This window comes from Protopterus annectens, chromosome 1.part1, assembly GCF_019279795.1.
Source record: "Protopterus annectens isolate FY-2018-M chromosome 1.part1, PAN1.0, whole genome shotgun sequence".
Lineage (NCBI taxonomy): Eukaryota > Metazoa > Chordata > Ceratodontiformes > Protopteridae > Protopterus > Protopterus annectens.
The window spans coordinates 1442029154-1442052685 of NC_056726.1; positions in this window are offsets into that span (position 1 = coordinate 1442029154).

Genomic DNA, 23532 nt, shown 5'->3' on the forward strand with positions numbered 1-23532 from the left:
GATAATTGGGCAGCTCGAGCCAGTTTAGTCGATGCAAGGTAGTGCAGTGGTGTGACGTGGATCTTAGGCCTGTAGAAAATTTTGATATTTTATTGTAGCATGAGGAAAGTTTTGTTTTGAGGAATGATTGTCGGTTAGTAACGATAGAGGCACCATATAGTTGGGCTGGGATGAGGTATGTATTAGCAAGGATGAGCCTGGTGGAGGGAGAGATATAATGATTATGGCGGTAAAGCATTCCAATTTTCTTGTGTGCTTTTTTGATATTTACTTGAAGCTGATTTTCAAACTTTAGCTGATCATCAATGAGTACTCCTAGTAGTTTAGCATTGGTAACTATTTCAAGAAGAGTATTATTTTGACTGGTAATTGAGAATGAATTTTTATCTAGGGTGGTGGTTTTGGAAGGGGTAAATATTATAAGTTTGGTTTAGTTTGTATTTAGTGCTAGACTGTTGTCTAGCACTCACTGCTCAGTGGAAGAGAAGGCCTTTTGTGTTAGTTTAGTTAAGGTGGAGATAGAGGAGGCAGAGAAGATTATTGCTGAGTCGTAGGCATATTTGATGAGGTTGGCATTTGGGATGGCTTGGTAGAAGTCATTTATGAATATATTGAAAAGAAGGAGACCTAGGGTTGAACCCTGAGGGACATCTATGGGGGGATTTGAGGAAAGGGGAAATGGCTTTTTTCCAACTGACTACTTTTTGCCTATTTGAGAGGTAACTGGTAAACCACTTGATAGAGGATTGGGATAGATTTAGTTTGGAGAGTTTAGTGAGAAAAAGGTTGTGGGAGATGGTGTCAAATGTTTTAGAGAGGTCTAGGAGGAGAGTGGACACTATATGGCTGGATCACAGGCCTTGTTAACAGTTTCTAGGAAGGAGAGCAGAGCAGTGGAGGTGCTGTGGCTGGGCCTGAATCCATGTTGTGTGGGAGTAAGAAGATGGTTGTTTATAAGATAGGGTAAAAATTGTAGATGTATACATTTTTCAAGATGTTTAGAGATGGGGGATAAGATAGTGAGAGGTCGAAAGTTAGGGATGTTATTGTTGTTGCCATCTTTATGAAGTGGAAAAGTAAAGGCTTTTTTCCAGAGCTGGGGGACATGGCATTCTGATATAGACCAATTTATTAAAGTGCAAATGGAAAGAGTGATGGCTTCTGCAGCTACTTTTAGGAAGTAGGAGGGTATTTTGTCAGGGGCATTGGAGCCAGGTTTCAGTTTTAGGAGAAGTTTTTTTTTATGGTAGATATAGGGATAGGGTTCATGGAGAAGGGTGGAGTAAGGGAGGGAGGGATATGTGTGGGTATGGGTAGAGAAGTTGAATTGTTAGTGAAGGATGATGTTAATTTGGCTATGGAGTCAATAAAGAAAGAGTTAAATTGTGTGGCTAGGTCTAAGTCAGAGGCATTTGGTTTGGGGCAGGGGTTTTCTTACCAGGGTGAAGGAGAGAAGAGATCCCATTCCAAAATATTTTTGGGGTTAGTGTTATGGTTGATTTGGAGTGTGGAGAAATAGGCTTTGCGGTCTGAGATAAGTTTTTTTTTACTTTAATGCAAAGTGTTTTGTATTTGTTAAGGGTGGTGATAGATTTATTTTTGTGGTAGCATTTCCAGGTCTTATCATGGAGCCTCATAGTGACTAAGGTATCCTTGGTAAACCAAGGGACTGGGTTGCTTTTTAAGCACTTTCTTTTCAGGGGGGCAAAGGAGTGTAGTATGGTTAGGAAAGTTGAGTTAAATATGAGACAGCATTTTCTAAGAAAAGGTTGTTTAGTGGGTTCCAGTTCATTCTTTTTAGTGTATTTGAGAATGTGCTAGAATGAAAGTTTTTTAGGCAGTGGGTGGAAGCATATGTATGAGTAAGTAGAATGGAAGAGGGAAGACGATGGGCAAAAGTGGAAAAATGGTCACCTAGTGGGTTGGGAAGAGTACCGCTATCAGAGATGTAATGGGGATGAGAAACTAGAATGCAGTCTAATGTGCTTCCAGTGCAGAAGTCCTTTGAAGGTCTAGTTGTTGAGTTAATAAGCTGAGTGAAGTATGTACCACCTTTTCTTCAAAAGTCACCAGACTGGCTCTCAGTGAATTAGTTACAAATCCTAAAATAATCAGGGACACTTAAAATATTATTGCAATTAAGATGAGACATTGACAGAACAGAGAAGGTGAATTAATATACATTTTCTAAAATAACACCTAAATGTGAAAGAATACACTTTGTATAGGCGTAGTCAAAACACATAACAAATGAACTAATGTTGACTCACTCAACTGTAAAATCATACTTACTAAGCTTAGTAAGTATGCCTTTTCATATCGTTGATGTTTACTATTTTCAGCTTCATGAATGCAGGCTTAAAGCAGTAGGAAAAGTGACCAAGTAAAAAATACCCTTCATTGTGTTGGGACAGTTACGTATGCTGGCCATAAGAACTACATTTCAGAAGTGGCTTACAATTTGGCTTCTTAAAGGAACAGCATCAAACATAGTAAGTGTACCCCAAAATAAATGACAGACTAGGTAAAAACACTACAGCTGCATCACAGATGTAGAATAATAGCCAAGTGTTTTCAATGTAATAAGTGACAATCCACTCCATTAAGTCACCAGAACTTTTCTCTTTGACTGCATTTAGGGTGAGGTTCATAACTCTCAGTTGTATAGATTTTCACAGAATATCCTGATTTTTGCTTCATATTTTGTCTGTTTCTCTTTCAGTTGTGGTTTTCTGGCAAATTGTTAATAAATCATAGAGAGTTAAAGTAAGAAAATAATGGCAGGATTGGCAGACATTTGATTTTCAAACTTCATACCCTTCAGAAAACTCATGCAAATGCAAAACCTGTTGTTCCATCAACTTTCTAAGTTCGTAAGAGCAATACTTAATAGTGTCCCTATTTTTGGGCCTTTATACCTCCATTATTTATGGCTTTGTCCTGATTTTTTGTTCTAAGAGGTTGATAGGTATAGTGAGGTGTCTTGTTTGTTCATGACGTTCTGACAACATGAGTGTACAAGCGTAGTTACCATTGCTGTTTTTTTTTTTTTTTTTATACAATTGCCATTTTCTTGAAAAAGTAAGACTGGCTCATATCATATACTGCAATGCTGATTGGCTATAACTGCAATATATTAGCCAGTCAAAAATCGCAAAGCAGAGCCATTGCTGTTCATTGCGGAACATTGGAACAATGGGCTAAATCGATCACAAATTCAGAGCGTTCCACAAAATCCAGAGCACTTGGCTAGTCAGCACTCAAGTCTTCTCCTTCAAACTAGATTTTGTTGCACAAGCCATGTCTTTCTGGTCTATGGTCTAAAACTGTTATACTCTCCTCCTCCTTTTCTTAATGATCATTCCATTTAGCACAATTTCCAATCAAAACTAAATGTGCATTGCAAGACTTGAGCAAAATGAAACTGCTACCCCTCTGGTCATATAACTTAATCTCTTCCTACCTTATATCCATAGAGATAGGCTCACGGGTTCTAACTAAGCAAATTTTCTGTGATGATTTTAAAAAGCCTAACCTAACATTCCCATGGCAGTTTTTTGACCATTGTGATTTGTGTATGAATAATGGGAGAAGGCATAACAAAGATATGCTGGGGCATTTACTTGTTTCCCCTATCCACGAGGGACATGGGTACTAAACCAGGGATAAATTTGCAGTTTCCCACCCATTTATCTGAATTACATTTGAAAAGAGCAAAAAAAGTACTTTTTTATGTGGTGTGGAAGACAGTTCCATAGAAGTGATATATATATATATATATATATATATATATATATATATATATGTAATTATCCTCGGCATGACCTATTTATGTTGTGAAAGTGAGTAAGATCCTTTGAAAGATGTTCATTCTACCACTAAACTTATGAATGGGTAACAGGTCAGAAAGGATAGGGCTTGTTGAGATTGTATATGGTATAAGTCACCTGTTAGCAGCCTGTATGATATCAGAAGGGGGACAAGACTGAGATTGCCTGCATAGTTTTTTATACTATAAGTGCTTGAGTTTTTTCTTTTTTAAGTGAGAAAGCAAACTGGACAATCATTTGGAGAGGTGCATACCAAAAGGAACATTATACTCAATGACTAACTTAATGAGAGCTGAGTAGCGATACATAGCCTGCTCAAACTCTAATTTAATTTGTGATTTCATCAATATGCCAATCCTAAGATTTACACTGCATATAATGCATGTATAGATTGCATTTTGTCAACCACTCTTTATAATGTCTTTTACGTATGTATTGTCTTTGTACTTCTGGGCCTGCTACTTTGGTATCAATTCTGTATATAATTTATTAGTCATTCTATATATAATATCATGCATATATTGTCTTTGTACTCCTGTATCAACTGTGATAGCCATTCTTTATATAATGTTTGTTTTTATTGCCTTTTATCATTCACTTTGTATTTGTTGTCATGTATGTATTGGCTTTAACCCAGGGCTGAGAATGAGATAGGTCCAATGGGATTAGTGCTCTGCCTCAGTTAAAAGTGTCAAAATAAATAAAAATAACATAGAAAGAAAGTAATGATGTTTCACAAGCAGATCTTTTCAGATACCCATTATACTTAACGCAACTCATGCTTGTCCTGAATAGAGCATGAATTTGATATTAACTGCAGCTCCCAAATAGAAAGTAAGCAGCCATCCTGCTTGCATAAAGTATTGCAGGGCATTTGGTCATTGTACATAAAAGAGTCAGGAAGAGATTGAGGAGAGAAGACTTTTGAGACAGCACAACTGATATGCCCTACCAGTCAATTGTTGTCTCTCACAAGAAACAGAACCCGGCATCGCCACAGCAGTCCCATCTTCTATATACTGCTATAGTCATAAATCAAAAAGGGCACTAGGCAGTCAAATGAAAATGCATTACAACTTATATAAACGCAATGGTCTACATTTATTCTGTAGCGCAAATGCCATGAAAACAAATATTGAAGAAATGTTAAAAGAAGATTTTAATTAGCAATTTTAGAGTTTTTTTTTCTGTATTTCCTAGCCTTCATTTTTGAATGAAAACAACAGAAAAACAAAAAAAAAATAAACAAAATGGGGTAATAGAGAATACAGACCATTCCACGCTGTTGTTTGCATATACTCTGTGCTTGAATCTGATCTTACTGTATGCAAGTTTAGAATTGTGCAAAATTATGAGAAAGAGCATAAAAGATGCAGGCCACATCTCCATAATTAATATCAAACACACACACACACACACACACACACACACACACACACACACACACACACACACACTCACACTCACACTCACACACGTATCTATACATATAAAGAAAAAAGTGTAACATTTTACCCATGGAAGCAACTCCTGGAAACAGAACTAAAAGGAAAAAAAGAGAGAAACACAGAAAGACATTAGAAGATGTTTAGCTTAAAATTTAAAATGCAGTTAATGCAAACACTTCTTACAGGCAAACATATCTGCGCAGCTATACAATACATATATACATAAGTTGTAATTCTCTCTCCCTCTTTCTCTATTTATATATATATATATATATATATATATATATATATATATATATATATATATATATATATATATATATATATATATATATATATATATATACATACATACGTGTGTGTGTGTGTGTGTGTGTGTGTGTGTATGTCAAAAGGTAGAATCACGTTTGATAGAAAGGCTTTTGTGGGTGTAAGAAAAGAGAGATTACACAAATGACTAAATGCTCATTTGAGTGAATCACATATGCTTAAATTTAATTCTATGTAGTGTAGATAAGCCAGGGATGAGCAGGCACATTAATGTTTGAATGAAAAAGTGGTGGTTGTGAAGATGTGCAAGACTGTGCTAAAGCGATTGCTGTCAATATACAGGTGGTCAAGGGTTAGAGGTAGAATACAGGTTAGGTAAAGGGATAGAGTCAGTGTTGTGCATGTTTCCTTTTTCATGTATTCTGTGTCATTTTATCTTGTGTAGTGTTACTGTTAGGGAAAGAGTTTTTAATAATGTAATGTAAAACTTGACCTCAGTTATGTCGCTGTGCTTTACTTATATGGACCTTTTTAAGTGAGAGGAAGTATTCAGTGTTTTTTGATTCATTCTTATGAATCACGCAGTGTTTTGTGATCGTCTCTTGTTTGTTCCACCACTTTTGATTCTCTCTTGAGTTTTCTACTTTTCATGATACACATATATTTGTGTGTGCTTATGTATGATTGTGTGTATGTATATCTAAGCACTTAAATATGGACACAAACAATATCTAAATTCTTTAAAATCAATAGCTACAAATATCTAAACACCAAATATTTGCAAACTTGAAGTTATACCAGAGAAGGATATATGACGTTTTCCCCACTCGTATGACCTTGGATTTGGTATATAAATATATAATTAGGAAGGGATGTGAATGATGGGTGTGGAGGGCCATTAGTTTTAGATATGGTTAGGTATAGCTGATATTCAGTATTGGATCTTCCTACTTAATAATTATTAACAGAACATCTGATTAGCTGACAGATAGCATTTGTTCTATGTGCACAATACCATTGTTATTCAACTAAATTACAATCAAGTTTTTGATTACCATTAGACATTTGCATTATCTCTCCAGTGATTTATTTTTGTCCGAAATTATATTTATTCCAGCAACCTGGATAAATAAAATGCATTCTCAGGCAAACCAAGAACTGAAAAAAGTGGTCCTGCCTCAGAAATTGATATACTGAACAACAAGTCCACAAATAAAACTGTTCTGCTTGCACCAACTTTTAGAATCATGTTCAAGTATTTTGCAACTAAATGCCATAATGAATGTTCAACATAATCAAATTTTGTATTCCAAGTACATGAAAATTAAAGATACCTGGGCAGTACCCGCAAATGGTCAGTTGTGATTAGTATGCCACTCCAGTAATCAAACAGGAAATAAAATAAGAGGGATTCCTACAAGTTTGTAAATGCATGGTCAAAACACTAAGTGGGCTTTACAAGTGTATTTCATCTGTTTTCATGTATGTTTTGTATTTTTCAAGGAGTACAGATAAAGTTTAATCCTTCTCAGTCGAAATAGAGATATTTTATCTATAGTTGAAAAGAATAAGTACCTGAACAACTGAATGTTTCTGTTGCTGTAGAAACTATACTTGCTACCATCAGAGCACTATGCCATCTGAGATAATTATATGGCAAGGATAGGAAGTCTCCCCCAATTGACTAATTAAATTCATTAATGTGTGCTTTGGCCCTCATGGTCAGGATAACCTTCTGCAGGTGGTTGGTATGTCTCCTTCCCTCACTCCCCATTTAAGCCAAATGGCTTATACTCCACATTAGGGCAGCTAATCTGGGGACACACCTGGTAAAGCAATTAACCTTCTTCATGGAGTAGCAGAGGAAATCAAGGCATTCTGACCTTACTTCATCTGCTCCTAACTGCAAAGATTTTTTGTATGTCTTATATACCTTCTTGAGGAGATAAAATATCACACTCTCCCCTTGGGAAGGTAAGCTGTCTATCAGACACTAAAACCCACTGCTGTTTTACCTTACAGTTTTCCAGGTCACTAGTTAATCTCAGAATACAAGCATCAAAGGTCAATGCCCTTCCCCTACTGATTTCAAATAGTTGATGTATTTCTAGTAATCATTTACCATTTCCATGATGTTTAAAATCCTTTCAGATCACTGGATTTCAAAACATTACTCAAATCATTTAATTGATTACAAACTTTAATACGAGTGTGAACTACAGATAAAAATAAAAAATAAAAGGAGAAGGAATGTGTCAGCCTATCTGTGGTCTATTTCAGAAATAAGATGAAAAGCGGAGTCATTCAGAAAAGAAAGAGTCCTGAAAGAGTGCTCTTCAAACTATCTGTAGATATACAGAGCTGAGTATATTTTTCTGGCACTTCAGAGTTGTGTACTGGTAATTGTTGTTTGACTAATTTTATATCATTGCTCGCTGACTTCAGAGTTGTGCACTGTTATTTTTGCTTCACTGTATATTTTTTCAGATCTCTGCTGAAGGTGTTTTGCCCCCCCCCTCCCCCTATTTCTCTGTGTCTTAAGTTGGTATAACTGGTTTTACATCCTGTGTGTTATCTAACCATCTCAAGGATTACTTGCATAAAGTTAAACCCTCTTAGTAAAAAAAGTCTGCATATCATTGCTGGAGACTTCCTGTGTCCTGAAAGAGTGCTCTTCAAACTATCTGGAGATATACAGAGCTGAGTATATTTTTCTGGCACTTCAGAGTTGTGTACTGGTAATTGTTGTTTGACTAATTTTATATCATTGCTGGCTGATTTCAGAGTTGTGCACTGTTATTTTTGCGTCACTGTATAGTTTTTCAGATCTCTGCTGAAGGTGTTGGTTTCCCATACCCACGCTCTGTATTCCTGTGTTGTTTAAATTTGGAGGTTTTTGCAGTTGCCTGCCCCCACTGTAGATTTGATCTGGGACACTCCCCCCAGTCCCATCTCTTTACCTCATTCGACCTAATAGACTCCTTCTGCATTGTTTTTAGTCATTTTTAATTTAATTGCATTTTTTAAACTGTTTGGTCTAACATTGCTACATACTCAAGTGTGCTAGCTTGCACTGCATTGGAATTGTTTTGACTGCTGTTTTAGCTACTTTTCTATATATATATATATATATATATATATATATATATATATATATATATATATATATATATATATAAACACACCTTTCCTGAAACTAGTGTAGTCCAGATTCAGATTTGCTGTTTCCAGGACTGTATGTAAGCTTCTGAGCGCCCCCCCCCCAAACTTTCTGTGTTGGAGGGAAGCCTTCTGGCTTATTAGTGGGAGTGGTAAGCACTAGGTAACCTATCTACCACATAAGGAGTGGCTCTGGACCAGAAATTTTAGTTATTGGCCGTTTGGGCAGTTTTTCCATCTCTCTCAACTTTCTGATTTAAAAGCCCACATTTGCACTTGTTTCCTCCCTTTCCTGTAACTAGTGTACTCCAGATACAGATTCTTACTTTTAGCACTTGAATTTGCTTATTCGTGATCAGCACTTGTTCAGAACTTGTAAGCACTAAATAACCTACTAATAACTACAACACTCAACCTTCCTCATTACCTAGAGGAAAACAGTTTTGGTACTTACTTTCCTCACTTGCTTAGAGAAAAACAGCTCTTGTACTCACTTTCCTCACTTATCTAGAGGAAAATAGTTTTTTATTCAGGATGTCCAAGGGTCAGCTCCCAGTGTTCTCTCCTGTCAATCTGATGAATCTGGGCATCTTGGGGCAATGTAGAAATTGCCTCATGTACACAGACAACCCTCTCCTCCTACCACCCAACACTACAACCTGTGAGAGATGCACTTATCTAGCCAAACTGGAGGTAAAGCTCTCTCCAATCAAGACTGAACTTGACAGTCAAGAGGAGAAGGTAAACACTTGCACCAGACCACACTCATCACATGGTCTCACTAAATATACACCAGCAAAATCCACACATAGAAACACAAAAACATTCGTGGAGGCTCTCAATAATAATCTGCTCAAGCAACAGAGACCTCCAAAGCAGAAATGCAAGCAACCTCCACCCCCCCAACACAACCCAAATGACACATAGCCCACAGACTCAGTGTGCCACTCAACCACAGCCAATAAGACAAAACAACGTATCCAACACACTAGTCATAAGTGACTCTATAGTCAGGCACACTGATATCCCAATCACCAGGCTAAACAAGGAGAAGGCTACTGTCAGCTTCCTGTCGAGTGCCAGGATCCACCACATAACCCACGCACTCAGGTCCCTCTGCAACGAGCACAAATATGACTCTGTCATTGCCCATGTTGGTGTGAATGACCTGAGACGTACCTACCTGGACTACATGAAAAGAGACATGGAAGAGCTCTCTGATCTTGTAACCCAGGCAGGTATGACCCTAGCCCTGAGTAGCATTCTGCCATCACCCAGAATGATGCCGCAGTACAAGGACAAAATGATCGACTTCAACAATTGGCTAAGCTTCTGGTGCCATTTTAAAGGGATCCAATATCTGTCTGCCTGGGATGACATGGTCGACAGACCATGATGCTTTGCCAGGGATGGCCTGCACCTGTCACCCCTGGGATTCCAGATACTGGCTAAGGTTCTTGTCACTCCTATAGTGCCTTTTTTACGCAAGGTTCAAATGACAAATTCACCACCATAACAGGAAAAGGCAAGCAAAAACTGAGGGTGATGCTACTCAATGCTAGAAGTCTAAATCTCAAAATGCACTCACTCGAATCACTCCTTAAAATGGAGAACATCAATATCTGTGCAGTGACTGAGACCTGGTTCAAGGCTCCAGAGAGCACCCCTGCACTACCAGGCTATAACTCATACCACACTTTTCGGCCATATAACCTGGAGTGGAACACCAAAGACGGAGGTGTGTCCATATTCATTAAGGATATCCACACCTCCAGGCTAGTTGCTCAGCATAATGCAGCTGAGGTTATCCAAGTGCAACTAACTCTGGGCAAAACTGCAATTCAAATTGTAGCTTGCCACAGATCACCCACCATGCCCCAGGATTCCCACTCCTCTTTTCTTGATGTACTGGAAAATATTAGGGTTCAACCAAACACCCTAATAATGGGTGATTTCAACTACCCCACCATTAACTGGGAAAACTACTCATGTACCAACTCCTTCGCTCAACGCTTTCTGGAATTCATAAACTCTAGTGCCCTGGATCAACTTATCCATACCCCCACCAGGGGCAGCAATATCCTAGATCTAGTCATTACCAATATGAGTGACCGGTGTTCCACACCTGAAGTCAACACCTCATTGGTCCGATCCGACCATAAGCTAATTACCCTAGATATCCACATCCTGCCTCCACCCCCCCATTAAGGAAGCCATGGTAAAAAATTTTCTCCAAAGCCAACTTCATGCTTCTTAAGACAGAAGTGGTGAACTTCATGACACCCATGCAGATGGACAATACAGTTACTACTACTGAATCCTACACAATTGCACTTTATAAGCACTTACATGAGTGCATGGATTGTGCTATCCCAAACAGAACCAAGATGCTATCCTCCAAAAAAAGGAAGCCAATCTGGTGGTCCCCTGCCATAAACAAACTCTACAACAGAAGGAAGAAACTCTTGCAAAAGAGAGTAAAATCCCATGAGTGGAGGAGCTCCCTGGTCAGCCTCAGTAAGAAGCTGCGATTCCTAATAAAATCCTCCAAAGATAGTTACAAAAACAAAATCACCACTGATTCTAAAGACAACCACAAAGCATTCTATAGCTATGTCAAGAATCTCAATGGCAACACTCAGATCTGCTCTGAGTTACAGCACAATGGCACTAAATATACAGACCCAACTGATATTGCCAACATCCTGACAGATAGGTTCAGTGCTAACTCTACCCCCCCTCTCACCCCCTAAAGAGCCCATCTCTATACCGGAAGAATGCAAAGTTCCTGTAATCACAGCTGCACAGGTAAAAACCACACTCTCCAAAGCCAAGAACACAGCATCCATGGGACCAGACAACATCCCAGGCTGCATTCTACATGAACTACAGAACAAATTGGCACCCCACCTAAGTACCATGTTCAATCATAGCCTCACCTCAGGCTTTGTGCCTGCTGAATGGAGCACAGCAATGGTTATCCCACTCCACAAGGGGGGAGCCACCACGGACCCCGGGAACTACCGCCCTATTAGCCTGACGAGCCTGGTCTGCAAGGCCATGGAACGTATCATCATGGAACTTATAAACAAAGATATTGGTAATCTCCAAACTCTGGATCCCACCCAGTTCGGGTTTGTAAAAGGCATATCATGTCTCCTAAACCTGATAGACTTCTTTGAAGCAGTCACCAAAGCCGTAGACAAGGGTAAGGTGGTTCACACACCCTATCTAGATCTTGCCAAGGCTTTCGACACCATCCCCCACTCTGGATTTATAGATAAACTCAGTAAACTAGGTATAAATCCCTATGTCACAAGATGGTTTGCCAACTGGCTCACTGACAGAACCCACACTGTGAAAGTAGCAGACTCCAAATCCGACTTCAGACTAGTGACAAGTGGAGTACCACAGGGTTCAGTCCTGGGTCCTCTCCTGTTTGGTATCTACTTCTCTGAAGTACAGATTAACACAGAAGGTCTTTGGCTAACAAAGTTTGCAGATGACTGCAAACGAGGAGCCATAATCAAAACTCCTAACGATGTGGACATCCTACAAAATGGCCTCACTGAGACAGATGCCTGGTGTCAAAGCTATGGCCTCAAGCTCAATGCCAAAAAGTGCATTGTCATCCCCTTTGGTAAAAACTCTGTACCCATGAACTACAACAAAGGCGGTAGTATACTTAACACCGAAAGTGTGATAAGAGACCTTGGGACACAGGTAGACAGTAGTCTCTCCTTTGGTAATCACATCACCACAGTAGTCAGGAAATCCTTCTACGTGGCGCACCTCATCACAAAAGGTTTCTCATCCAGAAAAAAAGAGGTAATTGTTCCCCTCTACTCATCACTCATTAGACCCATTATAGAGTATAACACCCCTTTTGGTATGTACTTCACAAGACATCTACGACAACTGGAAAGGCCACAGAAATACCTCACAAAGAGGATTACCAGCCTCAAACAGATGCCCTACATAGACAGTCTCAAAAAACTCCAGCTTTACTCCATTGCATATCGCCTACTCAGAGATGATCTCTGCCTAACATACAAAGCTATGTCAAACTCAGAGCTGTTGGACATGCTCCACTTAAAGAAAACCCAATCCCTCTGAGCTACACTCTCTAGGGACCTAAACCTTGTCACCACAATAAACAGAACATGCTGGAGGGATAGATTCCTGCCTCAGAGACTTCCCATACTCTGGAACAAACTACCTATCTATATCAAACAAAGCTCCTCATTAGCACTCTTCAAGAAAAATCTTGATGATTGGATGGGAAATAGGATATTTACCCCGGGGATCACCTCTGTGGCTCTGCTCGACAGTGGCACAGGAAAATAATTTTCTTGGGTGGCAAAAGCCAGGGTACCTTTTTGGCTGGACTTGTATAGGCCCCAGGGCTGATAGCCTAGTACCACTACCTACCTATGAACCTATAAACCTATGAAAGGAAAATAGGATATGAATATGAAAGGAAAGATGGAGGTTCAGTGAGAGGAAACTTGATGTCAGACAGAAAGGACAGACTTTAAAACAAAAGGGTAAATAATTGGTAGAATAGAACATTACAGGCTGCAGTGGGCTACAGACTGAATTAATTAATACAGAATCAAGAAATGCTAAAGGAATGAGAAAGGACTTGCTGGGTAAAAAAAATGAGAAACTTTGACTCTGAAAAATGCAAACTGAGTTTGCATGCATATATATGTGTGTTTGTGTACACACACACACACACACACACACACACACACACATATATATATATATATATATATATATATATATATATATATATATATATATATATACACGTTATATTCATTAAATATTTTAAAGGAGTAGCTGGGCTGGTCACAAGACCCTTTTCAGCCACAACCCAGTTCAAATGGCAAGCATTTAACAAACAGATATCTTCAATACAATAATTTTAGTTAACACACAGATGAAACAGTACAGTATTGCAAGGTACAAAATAATAAAGTGAATCAGTACAGAATCTTCACTGTATAATTTTCAGTGTAGATCAACAACAGAAATATGTACAGTCTAAGACATTAGTCAGATAACGTGCTGTTCGACTGCAAACTTTCAAACAGAGTGAAGTAGAGTGCTGTGGAAAAATAGTGTAGCTATCACATACTTGTATTAAAACATCAGATAACATAAAGGTATCACCCTATCAATGCCAGTTATACATTATAAAACACAAATATATCACATACGTGTTGTGGGGTAGGCCAACATGGATTGTATCATAGGGCCTTGCAAAAGACTATTGGGATTATAACAATGTACTATAGTGGAATAACCTATGGATGAGGAAATCTTGCTGTATGTGTTTGTGTGTGTGTGTGTGGGGGGGGGGGGGGTGCTACAGTAATGTGCCTGAACAGCAGCAAACTATTATTGCAGGGTAACTGGTTTAGATCCACCTTAATCAATCCTGTTGAGATGCATTCACACTTCTTATAGTATTTAAGCAAACAGCAACACAATTAGCCACATATTGTAGGTGGTTAGATGTAATATCAGATCAGATAAATACAGATAAGGTTGAAGACAATATATATGTAAGAGGGAGGTCAATCTACAAAGAACCTTCTGTGCATACCTTTACTAATTCACAGCACCAAAGAGTAATGTCCAGAAACTACAAAGCCAGGAAATCCAAAGGAAGAGTTATTCAGTAATCTCTTTCTCATGCACCTCAGCTCTTATACCATTTCAGAATACACAATTACAGAAAAGCACATCACCTAATATACTACCATTAATTAACACATAGTTAAATAAAACAATTATACAATTAAATAATTTATTATATAAAAACCTTAAAATTAAAGTCAACATTAAGACCTTTAGGAAACAGTATGTCATACTTCAGTATAAAAATTGATTCTTTATACAACAATCTATTTTTCAAATTCACATCATCAAATTTCCAACCCAGATTTGTTCTAAAACAGTAGCTTGTATCCCTTCCACATCCATGTTATGATGGGTCTTAAAGTGCATTGCAAAAGGACTCATAACTCTAACCTTCTTTATGTCTCTCAGATGTTCCTGTAGTCTTACTTTAAAAGCCCTTTTACTTTCCACATTGTAAAATTGTTATAAGGACATCTCAGGGCATATATTATCCTCTCTGTATTACAGATATAGTTGCCTTGTATTATATATTTCTTTCCATTAATTTTATTGAAACCTCTCACTATACACTTACCACATGGTATATTATATTGCTTGTAATTGCATCCGTGGGAGGTGAAACCTCCCATGTACCAGCATATCCCTAATATTCCTATGTCTCTTATACGATATACCTGGTGTTTTATCTAACACATTATAAAAATCTTTGTGTTGCACTGAAAAAAAAACAATAAATTATACCAAGTCTATTACTTCCATGCTGAAAGAACTATACGTTGTCATGAAGAATATTTGCTTTGTATTTTCATTCTCAATTAAATAATCTTTATTAAAATGTGTCCAATTTTTTTTACTCCTTTTTTTCTCCTTTCTTTAATTTAATTCAGCACTTCTTAGCAAACTCTCGATATCATGTTTTTTTTTTTTTTTTGCATACCTTTCAATCTCTTAGCACAAGAAAATCTGGGGAGACAAGAGCCCTAAATCAGTGACAGATGATAATCATTTCTGTTATAAACATAGAGAGTTTCTGTAATAGCAAGTTTTGCATTGACATGCATTTTCTGAAGTATAAGAAGTCATAAACACAAACATCTGTCATTATTTAGTGACCTCAGTCTAGAATAATTTGTCATAAATCCACAATTTTAATAGATGGATCAAAAATATGAGACAAAAATCTGGATGTTCTGGGAAATTCTGGACAGTTGAGACTACCCTGCCAGTAACTACAGAACATGAAGGTTCAAGGATGTAAAAATGAGTTAAGCCTTTCAGTGGATTTTTAACTACACAATGATTGAATGGGTAAACTCCTAAGAATCAAATCAAAATTCTCAAATACTATTTAAGTATGTTAACCAAATCAAGTTGGTGCAAACAGTATGAAATTCAACAAAAAATGCCAATATCCTAGAAACCATACAGTAAACATGGGATCATTCTCCTACCCACCCTAGGACATCTGGCTAAGAGCTAACTCAATGACTAAATACACTATTTTATTAACTGTATCAGGGAATATGCTTAACACAACATCACACATATTACATTTAAAGATTATAGAATAATTTGCATATTATATTCACAAGATACTTATTAACTTCATTCAGAAATAATCCTGAGATATAGTAGAATTAGAAAATGCCAATGTTAACTGTTGAATGGATGAGACTTTCTCTCACTTTCAGTTCATTAATCTCACTGATGATGAATTCATCAGTGTTTCACATAAATCACTATCCCTGCAATATCTGTTTATATATTAGCAGCGATTCATTGTGTGTGCGTGTGTGTGTGTGTGTTTCATTTTTTTTCCATAGATCAGCAACATAGAGTTCATAGGATGCAGAGGGGAACATTTTTCCATGAAAAAATATTTTTAGTGATGCATGTTTTGAGTTACTGAGGCCTCAGCAAATTTTTTAAGCTTCAGATAGCTGAAACTCTGTGATATTAAACACATGATGATCCAGCACCTTAATGCAGTGCTTGAGATAAACTTGCAGCTCTAGCAAATGGTTCTGTCAGCAGGGTTTTATGTCTAGTTGGGGAGACCTGCCAGAGATGGGCAGATTGCGTCTTACCAGAGGATTCCCAAGATTATGTGATGTGCAGGACAAGGCATAAGAGGCAGTGAAAATGAAACACTGATATTGGGATAAGAATATGAAGTAGGGAAGTCAGCAGTGATGACCCTGTCCAGTGAAATGAGAGTGAGATTAAATGTCAGCACAATAGAATGCATTTGCCCTGGATGGAAGTGATATCACTATGGGCTTCAAGGTTAAGGGTCATGCTGCCGACACTGTGAAATAGTCTGTCCAGTATTACCTAGGGATATCATGAATTGATAAAAGAAGTATAAGCAGTCTGCCCAGCAAACCCATCAACATCAACAAATTTATTGGAATGGCAAAACATTTTTGACCTGGCTTACGGAGTAAGGTGTTTAAACTTTTTGGTATTGCCATTGAAAACTTTTCTTTATTGTTCAAAACCTACAGACATCCAGGATATATGTGGTTCCCAAATCCACAAAACAAGCAAAAGTAGGCATCCCATTGTATCTGCCTGCTCATGTCCCTGGGTAGTGAATTTCTTTGTGGGACTTTCCTGATTGGACTGGTTGCTATTCAAGGCATCAACCAAGGAGAAGTTTGCAACAAGCCTACAGACCCCTATATCATTTGGGAAGAGATTGTTGATCACAAAAGAGCATGCGGCTTGCTTCTCATTTTGTGATTAAGGCTACTGTTTTGCTTCTGGTAAAAGAAAAAGCAAAGAGACATTGAATCCAAACAATGTGAAGCTGCTATGGGTACAGCACTCACAGTGGCCAGGTATTAACCAATTATGTGAATCCCCACTATACATCATTCTTGACAAAGGTAATTCTTTTTTTTCTATAAGTACTGATTGATTAGCTACACTCTAACCTAACTTCAGAGCATCTCCTTAAATTATTTATTTATAAATCTTCAGGGTCCACTTTAGTAGTTTCCCCTCCAGTGTTTAACTCTGCCCTGTATTGAAGCAGGCACCTTGCACTGGCATTTTTCCTATAAACACAACTGAAATTTCAAATACCTAATTGTGTACAGGGCAAATAGTTTTAGTGACAAACATTATCCCCAGAATTGAGAACCTGATATTCCTGACTACTCTATTCTCACAGCAACCATCTAATCAATAAAAAGGCCTGTTGCCATGGGTATGAACTTTCCCACTATCTCTCTTGCCAACTTGCGGGAAATGGACATCCTTAGACAAAGTAGAAATTGACTCATGTTTACAGACAGCCAGCTAATTCTCAAACAAACTGATAAGGTATGTGAGAGATATACGTACACAATGTAATTGGAAGAAAAATCTCACATAAAAGCACCCCTAATGTCAGTCAGGTTGTTAGTAGTGCACATACTGCACCCATTATACACAGCATGAACCAGACCCACATATACTGAGGCAATTAATTGGAATCTTCCAAAACCCCAAAGACCTTCTAGATGAGAAAGCTCCATGTCCTGGAGCCTTTACTTATAAGCCTATAAAGCATGCCACCATGCAACCCAACATTCTATTAATTGGAGACACTATTGTGAGACTCATTGATATCTTTCTCACCAGACTGAGAAAGGAGAAAGTCATGGTCAGTGGATTAGCAGGGGACAGGATCGGCCAGATTACACATACATTTAGGTCAGTGGAACACAAGTACCAGTTTGACTCAGTCATAGTTCATGTGGGTGTAAATAACCAGAGGGATAACTCCCATGACAATATGAAGAGAGACATGATGGAGTTCTAGGATTATGTGTCCCAGGCTGTTATTAGGCTAACATTGAGCAGCATTCTACCTTCTTCAAAGATGATGCCACAACATGAAGAGAAAATTATTGCCTTTAATAATTGGTTTAGTTTCTGGTGTCATTGTAAGGGGATACAATATTTGTCAGCATTGAAAAAAAATGCTCAATAGAATAGACCATGCTATTTTGCCAGAGATGGTCTGCACCTCTCCATTATGACCTTTCAAACATTAGCTAAATCACTGTCCTCCCACATAGTGCCTTTTTTAGGCAATGCTAAATTGACAATCCTTAAACATAGCAAACCAAAACCAATAAAATCTAAGGGTTTTACTACTCAGTGCCAGTAGTCTAAACAAGAAACTCCACTCTCAAGAAGCTCTTCTCACCCTAGAGAATGCTGATGTCTGTGTAATCACTAAGACATGATTTAAAGCCACAGAGAACACCCCAGCAGTACAAGGCTATAATGCTTTCCACACATTTAGACCACCTACTGTATAGGCAAGAACTAAAGGTGGAGGTGTCTCAGCTTACATCAAAAATAATTATACCTGGTGGGGGGCGTGGCCAAGATGTCAAAGAGATAACAGCACTTTTCTGATGCTCTGCTTAACAGAAATTTCTCTGACAGGAAATTTTCTTAATATTATTTTAAAAACATCTAAGTTTTCTTTCACCTATATATTTAGATACAGTGGATTATTTTTTTCTACAAATATTTCAATTTTGGTGAATAGAAAGTGAATTACATCCTGTCAGAAATACAGCAGCTGAATATAACAGACTCTCTCAGCCATGAGTCATTCAAAAGCCTCTCTCCAGGAAACTTCCATGAAGAAAGAATTACAAACAATAATATCCAGTATTCAAGATCTTTCCATGAAAATGGACAATTTAGAAAAAATCATGGAAAACATGAAGAAAGAAAATAGAAAGCAGATTGAAGAATTCAAGGAGATAATTACAAGACACACAGACCAGATAACAGAAATTGAAGAATCTCTTAATGAAATAGATGGAAGACATCATGAAAATGATAGCCAGATTGACTTCTTACTAAAGCAAAACACCGTACTTTCAGATAAAGTGGAGGACCTAGAATCAAGGTCACGAAGAAATAATATTAGAATATATGGCATACCTGAAAAAATGGAAGGAAATAACACAATACAGTTCTTGAATGACTGGTTGCCTAAGACACCAAACCTACCTGAATCTCTCTCTTTTGGGATAGAGAGAGCTCACAGGTCATTGTCAAATATGTCTGTGTCAAAAAATCCAAATGCTTCAAGATCCATTATTGTAAAATTTTTATCATCTCAAGACAAGGACTTAATCCTGAGAACAGCGTGGGCAGGTAATCCTATACAAATTAATGGTCGAAACATAAGATTTGACAATGACTATACCTCTACTATAATAACTAAAAGAAAAGCCTGCATTCCTCTCATTAAAAATCTGAAGAAAGCTGAAATTAAAGCACAAATCATTTTTCCTGCCAGAATTAAAATACATCTATCTGAAGGAATAAAAATATTTAATAATCTTGATGACGCCTCTGAATATGTGAAAAAGAATAAGATTTTGGAAAACACTGAAGATATGGACATCTCATTACCTAGTTTAAAAAGGCAGGCAACAAATAGAAAAATGTTATTGATTGATAAAACAAGCAAGAAGCTTAAGGGTAAATAATACAAATGAAGCTCTTCCACAATCCCTTCAAATCCCAAAAGTTTTGTGCTACAAATCACCTACATTGGGGAAAAACATATATGTTAAGGTAAAAAATCATTTAATATTTATTAAGTATGCTTATTTATTTATTTATTTTTAAATTTATTTGCTGTTTAAAAGCCTTTAATACAAATACGCTAGAATGTTAAACATAGATGTTAAAATTCTAAATCTTCCCTTGACAGAGTGTATTATTAGTTGACAACTACATAGGGGCAATGTAGCAAAACCATAGAAATATTGGTTAAAACAAGAACCCCCTTAATACCAGATACTGTATGTGTATTAGATTATGATGATATAGATCACTCTGATAAGTGAAATGAAGGCTCCCCATCTCAGTGCAATTAAATGAAAGTGTAGCCCCTTTTTGCATCAGCGGGCTTTCTCTCCTGTTAAATGTCATGTTATGCTTGGGTCCTTTTAGAGCTAACGGATATAACTTAATGTGACTTGTACTAAATAGTTTAAAAGGTATTGGAAATTGTTCTTTATCATAATAAGAGAAGATTGTTTTCTTTCTAAGAATCCGTCATGACATGTAAAAATGCATTCTCATACACTTGAGAGGTTTGTGTCTTTACTAAATGTGGTTTGTGGGTCCCTCTGCTGACAGAGAGGGAAAAGGAGATGTATTTTCTGATGAAAGCTGGTGGAGTGTGTGTTGCAGGGACAGGAGGGTTTGTGTGCTTGATATCAGATACATTGGCCAGTAAAATTGATAGTTACAGAGAATTTTATATTTATATAAAATGGGGCAAAGTTGTTTTTTTCTTTTTTTTTGTACTTCATATACATGCTTTTTGAGTAACATATTCTGTTTTTTTTTCTCTCACAAAATGCACATCACGAGTATCTCGTGAACAGTTATCATAGCTTGCTGCAGATTCCCTAGTGCGAGCTTTTAACTGCCAAAATTCAAATGTTAAAGGAGAAGGAAGGGAAAAAAAAGGAAAAAGAAGGCTTTTGCCTTGAGACTTCTTGGTCAGATCTTTGTAATACAAGAGACTTTTGCATGTACTCTCTCGAAGTTTCTTTTGTCATATGAACTTTGGTTACGTATTCACGTTACCAGAAATCTTCACCTGAAAAAAGGAAAAAAAAAGAAAACGGAACAATTGAATGCTTTATCACATACCAAGAGAGACAAAGAAATATATATAAAAAACATAGACATATATAAAGGTCCTTTTTACTAAACTAATGTCGATGCCTATATTGTTCCCTTCATAATAAGTTTTTTGATGACGTGTTTTACAAAGTAGTTTACACTTGATCATTAGTTGGCAGCTGTAGCTAACAGATACAGTGAAAACATGGACTAGGTCATCTGATCCTTTTTGGTTAGCAGAGCAGAAAGTGGCATATGCAATGGTTATAAAGTCACTAAAATACATTATCTATTGGGGGTTAATGTGTTCTTATTATTTTTAAAGTAGATTTTGGGGCAGCTATGTATTTTCTGTGCTTTCATCTTGATATCTTCGTCCCCAATCTTATTGATTATATGAGTTGTTGGTTGATGGCAATACTGCTGGAATGGGGAAGCCAAAGCTGCAGACAGACCATTACAATACATACAAATTCTGTTATAAAAGGGTGAAATAATATACTGAGGCAGGAAAAATTTTGGTTCCAAAGAAAAAGAGACAGTTCTGCTTAGAGAATGATCTTAGTTGTTACTGAAGTGATGCTTTTGCCTCACTAGTCAGTGATAGTAGTAGAAGACTGTTAGGGGGCAGTGCAAAGTGGGGATGGTTACTCTTGGCTTATAGTTACTACTTTCATCAGGACATGAGGACAGTTGTTATTTCCAAAGGTAGCCTTTACTTTTTAACTGCTTTTCTAATTAATAGTTTACATCATGTTGGATTTATAGTGAATGGTGAAATTGTCATCTACTTAATCCACCTCCAGCTACATAAGTGCATACTACAATCTGACATTTTCACTAATATTCATAAAATATTGAATGTTTTACTGTCTGTAGACTACATTTTATAGCAAAAGATATATTGCATGTTAACCACTGCCACTCTAACTGAAAAAATATTGGTAAAATGTGTTAATGTATTTTGTTAAAAAGGACAACTTAAGGGAACACATTATTACCATAACATCTAAAACTGAAGTGTCCTTGAAGGTTAAAAGCTGTGACTTCATTATATGATATTTTTATCAAAATCAAGCTATACTACATAGTTTCTTTAGACTCACATCTTTGGAAAGAAAAGTTAATGTTTTTGATGATTACACAGATCTATATACCTGCATAGATATTTGTGCAACTTAAATATTATCTTCTCATGTAAAAAATTCTCATTAGTACATCTTTATTTTAAATATCTTTAATACCTTAAGAAATTATTTAAGGTTAATCAGATATTTTTTTTTTTTTTTTGTTAGGGGAAGGAAAAACTGGTGATTTTATATCTTATATAAAAGGAAAATAAGCCTATAGGCTATATATTAGTATGCTGATTCTATAGTAAATATTTACACTGTTGTGATTTCACAGACAAGTTCATACAGGAATGTTTTGTTACATGATAAATGTTCTTATTTTTATACATAAACTTCTTTACTGAATTCCTAGATAAGTAGGTTTTGATCTAATGTAGTATACTAGATTAAGATCTGTATTAGTATAGAATAGACATAAATGAATATGATATACTATGTCATGATACAAGTTTAAAGACACTGTTCTTAAAAATTTTGAAAATTACATTATTCATGGTAATTGATGTTTTTCCACAATATCTCCTACATAGTAATACCTATTCATCCTGGAGAATTAATAGGTTGCAGTTCGTTGATTCAATAATTTATTAGGTAGTAGCATTAGAGAACGATAGTCTTGAGCACTAAGGATGATAGTGGGTGGTATTGATGACTTCTTCATCAATCCAGGAACTAGATGTTCCACGGTTAGTTTTGTATATAGTTATATTTTCATCTTCTCTGAACATTACTTGTTAATTAAGTCCAGAATAGTATTTATCCATCAAAAGCTTAAAGTAATCAATGTCTGGGTTTAAATGTCTGTCTCTGAATGCAAATGGTCTTAATAACCCTACTAAAAGAGGAAGGTTACTCAAATACCTAGCATCTAATAAAGCTGACATTATATTTTTGCAAGAAACGCACATTATTCAGAAAGATCTAGAAAAAATGTTTTTTAAAGGTTATAGTATTCTAGCTGAATCTCATTTCCAAACAAAGAGAAGAGGAACCATGATTTTGTGGAAAAATACATTACCAATACCTAAAATAATTAACAGTTTCTCTGATAAAAATGGTATGTTGTGTCTAGTAGTGTCTAGTAGTATTGGAATTGAATAAGACATATTTTACTTTAGCAAATATGTACTGGCTACCTGGTATTGGTGCTAAATCTGCAAACAAATATTTGGAAATAATAACAGCAAATTCTAAAGGAGATATCATTTTGGCAGGTGATTTTAATTGTATTCTATCATCTAAAGATACCACTAATGTCAGCAATATTAAGATACCTGCATCAGCCAAAAAATTGATAGATTTTGTCTCATTATATAACCTAAAAGACATATACATGATCAAAGAGCAGAGGTCTCTCAATTTTACTCACTTTTC